The 10464-nt window shown below is 44.8% G+C and overlaps 1 long non-coding RNA gene across 1 annotated transcript; it reads right to left on the bottom strand.

The window, feature by feature from the left end:
* Positions 1 to 7858: 7858 nt before the first annotated feature.
* On the bottom strand, positions 7859 to 9328 carry LOC138151807 (uncharacterized). The gene is made up of 2 exons (XR_011165923.1): positions 8829 to 9328; positions 7859 to 8118 (listed from the first exon to the last, which is right to left on the bottom strand). It is a non-coding gene; the product is annotated as an uncharacterized lncRNA (long non-coding RNA).
* Positions 9329 to 10464: the final 1136 nt, after the last annotated feature.

Below are 10464 nucleotides of genomic sequence, written 5' to 3'. Positions count from 1 at the left end.
GGCCCCGCCTAGTGGACTGTAGTTGGCCAGTCCAGCTGTAGCTTCAGGGTTGAGGCCCACCCTCCGTTCCCAGAGAACTCTGGGAATTGTAGTTTGAGCTTCTCTTTCCCATTTCCCCACCCATTCACCTCTTTAAATAAGGACCAAGGAACCAGAGCCAAGACAGGTCCTACAATGACCATCCTATAGGAGAGTGAGGGGAGGTCTAAGGGAAGTTCTCACTACCACTTTGTGCCTTAATTTCTCCATCTGCAAATCTAGGACCCTAATTCTTTAAATGTTTTGAAATTCTCAAAAAAGTGGATTCCAGAGCTGGAAGAATGAAAGAATGGCCATTCCACTGATCCTTTTGAGAAGTGGTTGCCCTCAGCTGGGATATAGCCCCACCAAATACAGAGAAATACAACGTACACTTAAAAAGTGCATTCTATGGGGCAGAACACAGTCATAGCTCTATTGGCATCATTTCAATATAAAGTAAAATCAAGAAAAAGCCTCTAGCATGTTGGATGGACCCTCACCTCCCATGGTGAATATAGCACTGAATATGGACAAGAAAAATGTTACAGGATGGAGGGGCATGGATGGATTGCAATCTGCAGTACTGCAAAGGGTGCCTGCATGAAATCATAGATCTATCTGAATTAAGTTGTATGCATCATCCTGCTCATCCCTAAACTTTGTATCCCATCCAACCCACAAGCCCAAAGCAACAGTGTCCTGCATACAGTAGGCATTTGCTAAATATCTGGTGAGTCAACTTTAAGCTCAACAGTTTCATTAGTAGCATGCTTATCCATAGTGTTACTGCTCCTCCCCAGACATGACATTTCATTTCCCGTCTCTGCCCTTGCACAGGTTGTCCCTCTATGCCTGGAATTCACTCCCTCCTCACCTGAGCCTCATAGACCTAATTCCTACATTCTATGAAAACCAGCTCTTAAAGGAGACCAATCCTGATCCCTTTATTTACTAATGACTGCCCCAATTATTCTTAATGCCTCCTATATCTGTTTTATATTTACTTCTCTGTGAATATATTGTTTCCTGCCAAGAGAGTATAAAAATCCTCAATGCCTCTCACTTGCTCAGAGTAGGTGCTTAATAAATGCTCTTAAACTGAATTGAATTGTATCTGAAAAATCATTTGGGTTAGCTCTAACAATCTGAGTCTGTGAAACCTTTTCAGAACAACAAACCAACCAAGTAGAAATCTTGAAGCCTATTATTATCAACAAGTACTTGTTGGCATGCTTCCCATGTATGTGCAAGGCCTTGGATGAATGGGTGTTGGCATATGACAGTTTCATTCTCCTTTTAGCACTCTAATTTGCACTACCATTATCTTACCCTAAAAGAATAAATGTGTTGCCTTTCTGTCTTAAGAATTATTCTCACTATCCTCATCATTCTTTAAACATCCCCTCAAATGTGAAATATGGATTTCCTCCATAGATCTCACATAGCACTTTGTTTTGTTATCTCTCTGGCGCATATATAATATATTCTTGTATATTATGGTTATATGGATTTGTGGATTATTCCTCTGCTAGACTGAGAACTCCATGAGGGTAGGAGCAGGGTCTTGCCTAACTTTTGTGTTTGCCCTGATCCTTTAGCATGGTGCTGTGCCAGCAGTGTGGTCTTAATAAATGTTTGTTGTGTTGTTGTCATGTCATTCCAATAGTAATAACGGTTTGACATCTTTGAAGAGACAGAGACACTATAGATATTGGTCACATCCGGGACACCCAAAGACAGAAGAGTGAAGCCAGTGGTTTAGTGGGATTTCTAAGAATGTCTTCTCTAAAGCACAGTACAGTAGGTGTTAAGGATTTACTATGTGTAAACTCTTTTGTGAAAGCATTTAGGACTGTACATCTCCTTGGATAAGTTTCAGGTTGGCAGTTCTGGGACTCAGTGTGTGCCCTCTGCCATCACTCAAACATATCACAGAGGAGGAAGGACTGTTTACACCTCCCTGGAGACAAGAGAGGGATCAGGGTTTGAGAGAACTAAGAAAAGTTCTAAGAAAAGTTCTTAGAAGAGACAAAGATAAGAGTTGCTTATGTATTTACACAGCATTTTATGGTCCGCAAAGTGCTTTCTTCTCTTCACTACTGCTGGTAAGGTTGTTAGCACAAGTATGTTCATCCCCATTTTACAGCTGAAGAATATGGTATCCAGAGGATGTGTGTGATTTAGCTAAGTCACACGAATAGTAAGTAGGTAGCAGAGACAGGGCTCAAACATAGGTCTTTTGACTTTAAATTTCGTTCATTAATGTGGATGAAAGGGGCACAATGCTTTGTCTGCTCTTCAGTCTGAGAGTCAGGCTCACCACAGTACTGATGGTCCGGGTAAGTCCCTGCGGTCACCTCCTAACCTGGTTTCTACCACTGAATAGTGGTGACAGAGACATTATTTTAGAGAAGGAAAGGACCTCAGAGATTATCTAACCACAGAATCACAGAGCTAGACAGGATCTTGAAGATCATATCAACCTCCTCATTTTACAGATGAGGAAACTGAGGCTCAAAGAGGTTCAATCACACAGTAGTTAGTGGGAAAACCAGAATTTGAAACCAATACTCTCCACTACAAAGTATGACAGCAGCCTTCTCACTTTCCATAGGAGGAAACTGAGGCCCGGAGTGTTGAAGTCATTTGCAATCATAAGCTCAAGAGCTAGAAGTGCCTTTAGGACCGTCCAGTCCAATCTCCCATTGCCCAACACCACACAGTCAGTGCTTGGCAGAGTGGAGACTAGAACCCAAGTGTCTTGCCTCCCAGGCTATCATGCTTTCCACTATACCCTCTACCTCTTTTTCTCTCTCCCTGGGGAGCTAAGATGGTACCTATCTGTTGGGTGCTTTGGAATCCTCCTGCAGACCTATATACACTGGTTTTCCATGCCAAAGGCCTAGATTTCAAGCCTCCCCAACTACCCCAATTCCCAGACTGAAAAAGAGATGTGGAAGATGGTTGCAGGGAGGAGGATCGGAAGCTATGTTTTTCTTGCACTTCAGTACCCAATGTGCTCTGGAAATAGAACTTGGAAGCCTAGTTTCCAGCTCCAGGCAGCTTTGTTCCCAGGCCCTGCTTGTTTGCCAGTGGCCCTCGGGACTTTCTTTTCAAAGGAGAAAGGGAACCAGGGAAATATTTTGAACAGCCCCTCCCAGTGTGCCTGTCCCTCGCTCTCCAGGAAAGGCAAGTTTCGGGAGGCATTTGCAACTCATGGAAAACAATTAAGTCCCTGAATAGAAGGCATCAGCTCTCAGGAATGGGAAAAATTGGCTCATGGGTTCGAATGACTTTTTTGGGGCTTGTTGTTGTTTTTAAAGCTGCAAGAATATCTTGTGGCCCTTGGGGACTTGGTAAGGGGTAGGGGCAGGGGCGGAGGGGTGAGGCCCAGATCACTGAGGCTGCACAACTTCCCGACAGAGAATTCACAATCCAGGGTTGTGAAACCAGCCTCATCACCAGGGAAGTCAGGCTGCACTGGACGCTTTGTATTTCCTGCTTTGCTTCCCCAGCACCACCCCCACTGCTCAGGACTAGCCTTCAGGGTCCCCCTGTTTCTTTCTACCAACTCCTCTCCCCTGCTGAGCTTTAATCCTTGGATAGAAAGAGATTTTCTTCCATCTTGTTTCCAGGGATGAAGAAGGGATCATTGGTGGTGAATACGGAAGGGTAAGGACAGGCACTGAGGGGAAGAAACAAATGTTCTGGAAAGAATACTGGTCTGGGAGCCAAAAGATATGAGATCAAATCCCAGCTTACTGGTCCAAAAGTCAGAATTCAATTCAATTCAGCAAACATTTGTTAAGCAAATGCTTAACTAACATGCTACATTCTCTCTCTCTCTCTCTCTCTCTCTCTCTCTCTCTCTCTCTCTCTCTCTCTCTCTTTCTTACAAAATTGAAAACAAAACAGTTTCTGCCCTCAAAGAGCTTACTGTCTACTGCATTTTAAGGCAAGTATCCAGACCAGCTAAAACTTCATTTGTCTCTTGGTGCCACTCCTGCAATTTCCAGACTTTCTTCACCAGGCCCTTCCCTCTTACCCCACTTTTTTATATGTTGTCTTCTCCAAGTATAATGTAAGTACCTTGAGGGCAGAAATTGTCATTGTTTCTTTTTATATGTATTTGTATTCCCAGTCCTTAGCACAATTCCTGCTTAACAATTGCCTGTTGACTTTACTGCTATTGAACAATTAGATTGGGGGTCCAGAGACCTTAGTTCCAACTCCTCAACTCACTGAATTGTAATTGTGAATTTGGAGCCATTTGATACCACATTGGTCACCTAATACAACCCCTGCATGTTATAGTTAGGGAAACTGAGGTTTGGAGAAGGTAGGCAACTTGGCCAAGATTCCAAGTGTTGTGAGTGGCCGATCTAGCACCTGAGGTCTACTCCTGTGCTTTTCCCACCATGCTCCAGTGAAAGTCACCTAACCCTTCATCTGGAAAACGGACTGTATTGGATGACCTCTAATGTGCCTTCAAACCCTGATAGTCTATGTTAAATGTATTTATTGAGAGCTCAACACTGGAGCACAGATTGATGGCTGGGACTTTCTAATCCCTTCTAACCTAGAACGTTCTGCTCACCACTGGTAAATTCCATGCAAATCAACTTGATATTTTTGAGTGAACTTCTCAAAATAGGTCTGCACCACTAGCCCCTTTGGCATCTTCTCACCGTGCACTGCAATCAGCACAGAGATTTCATGGAGAGCTTGCCTCAAAATCTCCCAGCTGGCATCTCTATTCCCCAGTTGCTGTGATCTTCCAAATCTCTCTAGTATTTAGAACTGGGAGGGGCCTTAGAGATCATACAGTTTAACTCCTCCATTTCACAGATGAGGAGATTATATCCCAGAAAAGGGCATTGACTTGTCCAAAGTCACATAATTAAAAACATGGCAGAGCTAGGTTAAAACGCCAAACCCAGTATTTTCAATGTGCCTTGAGTTTGGGGGTGAATGAGGGCCAATGATGCTTTGACCTGGGTTCCTTCAGAACACCAAGACTGCTTTGTAGAATTAGCCTCTCTCACCCCATCCTACCTCCTTTTTAATAGAACTTTCCCTAGTTCTGCCTCCCACAACAAAACCCTCAGGCTCCAGGGAATTCTGGACAGCAGGGATTCTATTTGTACCTTGGTTGAGAGCCAAGCAGCAGCCCCCACCTCCTCCCCAGCTTCTGGACCTTTGGGAGTCACAGTGAGGATCATCTATTGCCCTAGGAGAGGAGGAAGAGGCCTGTAGGGCGATAATATTCCAGATCAACCCTTCCACTTCTAGTCACAGAAGGCAGAATTCCAAGGATCAATTTCCCCATGATACATAGTATGGTATATTAGAAAGGGGTCAAGACTGAACAGAGCTGTAAGGAGAGAGGGACAAACAAGGCTTTACCCCATAAGGGAGGGTTGTGCCCCCTTCCCCTGGCTGCCACCCCCAATCTCCCCATGGCCTTTTCCTGGATTCTAGAACCCACTGCTCCAGAGACAGGCCTTCCTCCCCTTTCCTGGTGTGACTAGACCCTACTAGGTCAGGCTGTCTTCTACCTTCCCTCAATCCCCCCAACACAACTGAATTTACAACTCTAGGAACAGTAGGCAAAAGCTATAGGTGGCCACTAACTAGCTGTGCAGCCTTGACTTCCTTTCTCTGGACTTTAGTTTGATCTCTGCTATATAACCCCAATCCTGCTTTGGAGGCATCCACACTCTTCGGGTTGAACTAAAAGTAAAATTCTGCACACCTTTTATGTCATCAGAGATGGGCCTCAGTTTCCTATTTTGTAAAATGAGAGGGTTGGGCTATATGAATTCTAGGTAATCTCTTTCACTTCTAAATCTTAATGTTTTTATAAGGCCTCCTTTCCACTTTTCTCTCCTTCCTCTTTTATAACTCCAGCTATGTCCATCTCTTGAATATATGCCCTTCTCTCCTCTGACACTGCTCCCCCTCTGGTGTAGACCCTCACCACCTGCCATCGGCACTATTGCAATAGCCTGCTGGTGGGTCCTTCTATCTCAGTTCTTTCCTCCTATCCATTCTCCACTCAGAGTTTTGATCCTGACTTTTCTACTTACAATTTGTGTGATCCTTGACTGGCAACTTCCCTTCTCTAGGGCTCAGTTTCCCCATCTGCTAAATAAGGGGGTTGAACTCAGGTTCTAAGGTCTCTTTCAGTTCTAAATCCTTTGAAAAATCCATTTAGTGAAGACGTAGGAAGTGATTGGAAAATATTTTTTTTTTGCCTTTCTTTGTCTTCCCAGAGCTTTAGCACAGTACCTGGTACATAGTAGGTCATTAATAAATTGCTTATTGACTTGGCTTGATGGTTCACTTCCATTTCTTTTTTTTTTTTTCTTAAAGCAATTGGGGTTAAGTAATTTGCTTAAGGTTACACGGCCAGGTGTTTCTGGGTGGGTGCTAAGTGTCTGAGCCCAGATTTGATCCCCAGGTCATCTGGACACTGGGGCCAGTGCTCTTACTCGCTGTGCTACCTGGCTGCCCCTCACTTCCATTTCTAATCTATGACACATGGGTCTTTTAAATCATTAGTGGTTTCCACCCCTCCCCCCAGAATTCCCCTTTATTTGTCTCTGGCCACCCTCATTGAATCATAGACTTAGAGGTGGAAGAAAACAGAGAGAATATTCCTTACAACCTCCTTATCTGTAAGAAGAGGAAACTGAAACCCAGAAAGAATTAGTGCTCTGACCAAAGTCATGGTAGGGGTAGCTGGGCTTTGAATTGCAGACCTACAACCCTAAAGCTGATGCTCCTTCCCCTACTGCCCTCCCTTCCCATCTTCCTTCCATCTCTTGCCCGCCTTCCAGACAATCCGTATACTTCAGCCAGGCCAGATGGGCTCCAGCCAGCTGAGCCAGGACCTGTCAAAGACCAGACTACGTTTCCCAGAATGCCTCCAGGGCGTTGGGGTGTGTGGCAGGGAACGGAGGTGGGGCTGGGCCAGTCATACACATGGCTGTAATTTCTCGGTTTAAAAAAAAAAAGAGAGAGAGAAAGAATCAAAGCAGCCAGCGTCACATCTAGGAATAGCATCGGAGCAGGGCCAAGTTATTACAGAAGATGAGTAATCCAGTTAAGTCATTTCTCTAAACACCATTCCTTGTAAGAGAATTAAAATATCGGCTTACATCAGAAAGGGAGAGGGTTAGTTGTGAGGGGCTGGGGGGCCTGGGAGACTTTCCAGAGAAAAGAAGGGAAGGGGGAGGGCAGCACCCCCTTTCCACCTCCCCCACCACACCCTCTCCTCTTCCCCCACCCCCACCCCAAACAACTGGTATAGAAGGCCTGTTCTGAGGCAACTAGTTGTCCCAGGGAAGAGAGACAGATTCAGATTCAGTCTTTTTGGTATAAGTGAGGAGGAATCTAGATTAAAGAAATAGTTGATGGTTTGGAAAGTGAAGATGGGTGTGCAGTGGGATGGAGGGGAATGAGGTCTGCCCATCCCCTTCCCTTAAGAGTTAGGACCTTACATCAGGAAGAAGTCTTCTAATCCACTCCATTTTAGAAACGAGGAAGTGACCTGTCTTGATTACAAGCAGTTAAAGAGTCAGGGTTTGAGGCAGTGAATAGAGCACCAGCCCTGGAATCAGGAGGACCTGAGTTCAAATGTGATCCCAGATAATTGACACACTTACTAACTGTGTGACCTTGAGCAAATCACTTAACCCCAATTGTCTTGCCCTCCCCCCTAAAAAAAAAAGTCAGGATCTGAACACAGGTCCCATGACTCCAAATCCAGCACTTTTCCCAATAACCATGTTGCCTAATAGGATCTTAGAGCCAGGAGGGACCAAAGAAGTCATCTGGTTCAACTCTTTATTTTATAAAATTAAAGGAAAGTGAGGCCTGAGGGAATAATTGTTTAAGATTATGTTCTCTGGACCTCACTTTCCCTTTGGAGTTCAGTAGCTTCCTTCCTTGGCAGCTAGGTGATTCAGTGGATAGAGTGCCAGGCCTAGAGCCAAGATCCTCATCTTCCTGAGTTCAAATCTGGCCTCAGACACGTACTATCTGTGTGACCCTGGATAAGTCACTGAACTCTGTTTGCCTCAGTTTCTTCATCTGTAAAATGAGTTGGAGAAGGAAATAGCAAATCACTTCAGTGTCTTTGCCAAGAAAATCCCAAACGGGGTCACAAATTGTCAGACAAGACTGAAACTACTCACAAACAACAACAAACCTTCTTAGGGAGGTCCAGAAGGGCTTGTAGGTTTCTCATCAAGATTTACAGTTTGCAGTATCTTCACACACCCCCATCCTATCACAGTTAGGGTCACCTTATTTGGGGGTAAAGGTATGGGGGAGGGAAGAGCAGGGAGCACTGGAGGACAAAAGGACTTTCCCAGGAAGGCCAATCAGGGGCTAGGGGGCTGATAGCTGGGCTTACATTAGGATCACTTTTCAGCCAGACAAGAGGCTGGTAGGAATAGACTGCAGCATAAAACCATTAACCTACCTGAGGCCTTTCCTGATTCCCATTGCCTCCATTGCCAGTTGTGGGCATTCTCACTTTGTATACGCGTTATATTCTTGAGGAGAATATGAGCTTTCTGAGATCAGGGACTTTTGATTTTTGTCTTTAGAGACCCACAACTTAGGACAGGACCTTCCAGTAACAGGTTAGGGATAAGGACTGAATTCATTGGTAGAGGGAACTTCTAGGTGAGGAAACTCTCTCTACCAATGCAGATGTGTCCCTTTTCTGAAATTTACTTACAAAGTTGCCCAGAGCACTGAGAGATTATGTAATCCATTAAAGCAGGGCTTAATACCTGTTTGTTGAATCGAACTGAACTGTATCAATGGATGGAGAAGAAAGGTCTGCTGAGCCTCCTTCGGACTCAGCCCTCTTGGCCAAGCGAGGGTGAAGACAGAACGCTCTCCAAGTGTTCCAAACACCTCCCTCAGATTCCAGGCTTGAAATCCAAACAGCTGTGGGCTTCATCGGGAGTAAGCTGTCACAGCTCAGCAGCAGCTGCTCATCTTGTCTGGAAATGCAACATCGCTTTGGGGAAAGGGAGGGGAGGCGGGAGGCCGGGAGTGAATTCCTCAGTGTAGCTCCTGGGGAGTAAAGCGAGCCCCAAACAGATTGATTTTCCCCTTGTTTTACAAGAAAGTTCATTCCCCAGGGGAAATGACTTAATTTGAATTCCCCACCCCCACCCCATTCCCCAAACTGCCAGAGTCTTTTTCAGAAGGACTAAAAACTTTTAGGCTGGCAGTGTTGTTTTCCTCTGACATTGTATCTTGTACATCCTTGGGCCTCCAGGGTGTTTGATGGTGATGTGGTTAGAGGGGAGAGGTGGGAGGAAGGGTTGGGGGAGGAGAAGGGAAGGCGGTCAACCCACAGCTTCTTTTCTGAAGCCTTCTAGACCTCCTCCTCATTAGATCATGGGATCATGGGACTGGAAGGGGTCTCAGAGACCATTCCAATTCCTCAGAGGAAGAAACTGACGCCCAGAGAAACTAATTTGCCTAAGGTCACACAGGTGAGAAGCAGAGAAGCTGGAATTCAAATCCAGGCCATCTGACTCTGAGTCCAGTACTCTTGACCTTATACCCTCCTCAGCTTCTTCTGGCTGCAATGTCAGGATCCTAAATGCTATTGTTGTGCTGTTCCAGTCATGTCTGACTCTTTGTAACCCCATTTGGGATTTTCTTGGCAAAGATACTGGGGTGGTTTGCCATTTCCTTCTCCACATCATTTTTTTACAGATGAGGAAACTGAGGCAAACAGGGTTCACTGACTTGCCCAGGGTCACACAGCTAGTAAGTGTCTGAGGCGAGATTTGAACTCAGGAATATGGGTCGTGTTGACTCCAGGCCTCGAACGCTATCCACTGTACCACCTAGCACATAGTGGCTAAGTATTCTTGAGCCTGGGGCAGCCATGGGGCAGCATGGGGAAAATCCCTACCCTTCCCTTGTGAGAGTTTTGCCAATGAGACTCTTGTCCCAAATTAGTGCTATCCTTTGCTTACCTAAAGGCCTTATCTGGAAGGACCTTGGCTTGGCCAAGGGAGGGGGTGAGGTACAGCAAAATCAGTAAGGCAGGTAAGAAATGAGGAATTCAGAGAAACCTGAGAAGTCTTGGGTGAACTGACAAAAATCAAGGAAAGTGGAACCAAGAGAATAACATACATAGTGATTAAAACAAGGTCTATAAAGACATTAAAATATAGCCAACTCTGATAAATGTCCACTTTGATTCTGGGAAACAGAAGATGAAATATATTCTCTCAACAGGGTGGTGGCCTTTATGGATACATAATGTTGCATATGCTGTTTGTTAGATATGACTGCTTGTCATTTGTTACTTTTCTTTCTTTAAAGGGAAGGGTCAGTGTCTGGAAGGTGATATGGAAAACTAATTTTGATATTAAAAATAATATTTTTTTAATATAGCCC

The sequence above is a fragment of the Petaurus breviceps genome, unplaced genomic scaffold (assembly GCF_028583685.1).
Source record: "Petaurus breviceps papuanus isolate PSGF00001 unplaced genomic scaffold, PetGlider_PUasm1.0 90919, whole genome shotgun sequence".
NCBI classification, from domain to species: Eukaryota; Metazoa; Chordata; class Mammalia; order Diprotodontia; family Petauridae; genus Petaurus; species Petaurus breviceps.
Note: the sequence above shows the minus strand (reverse complement) of the source record. Positions and strands in the feature narration are given on the sequence as shown.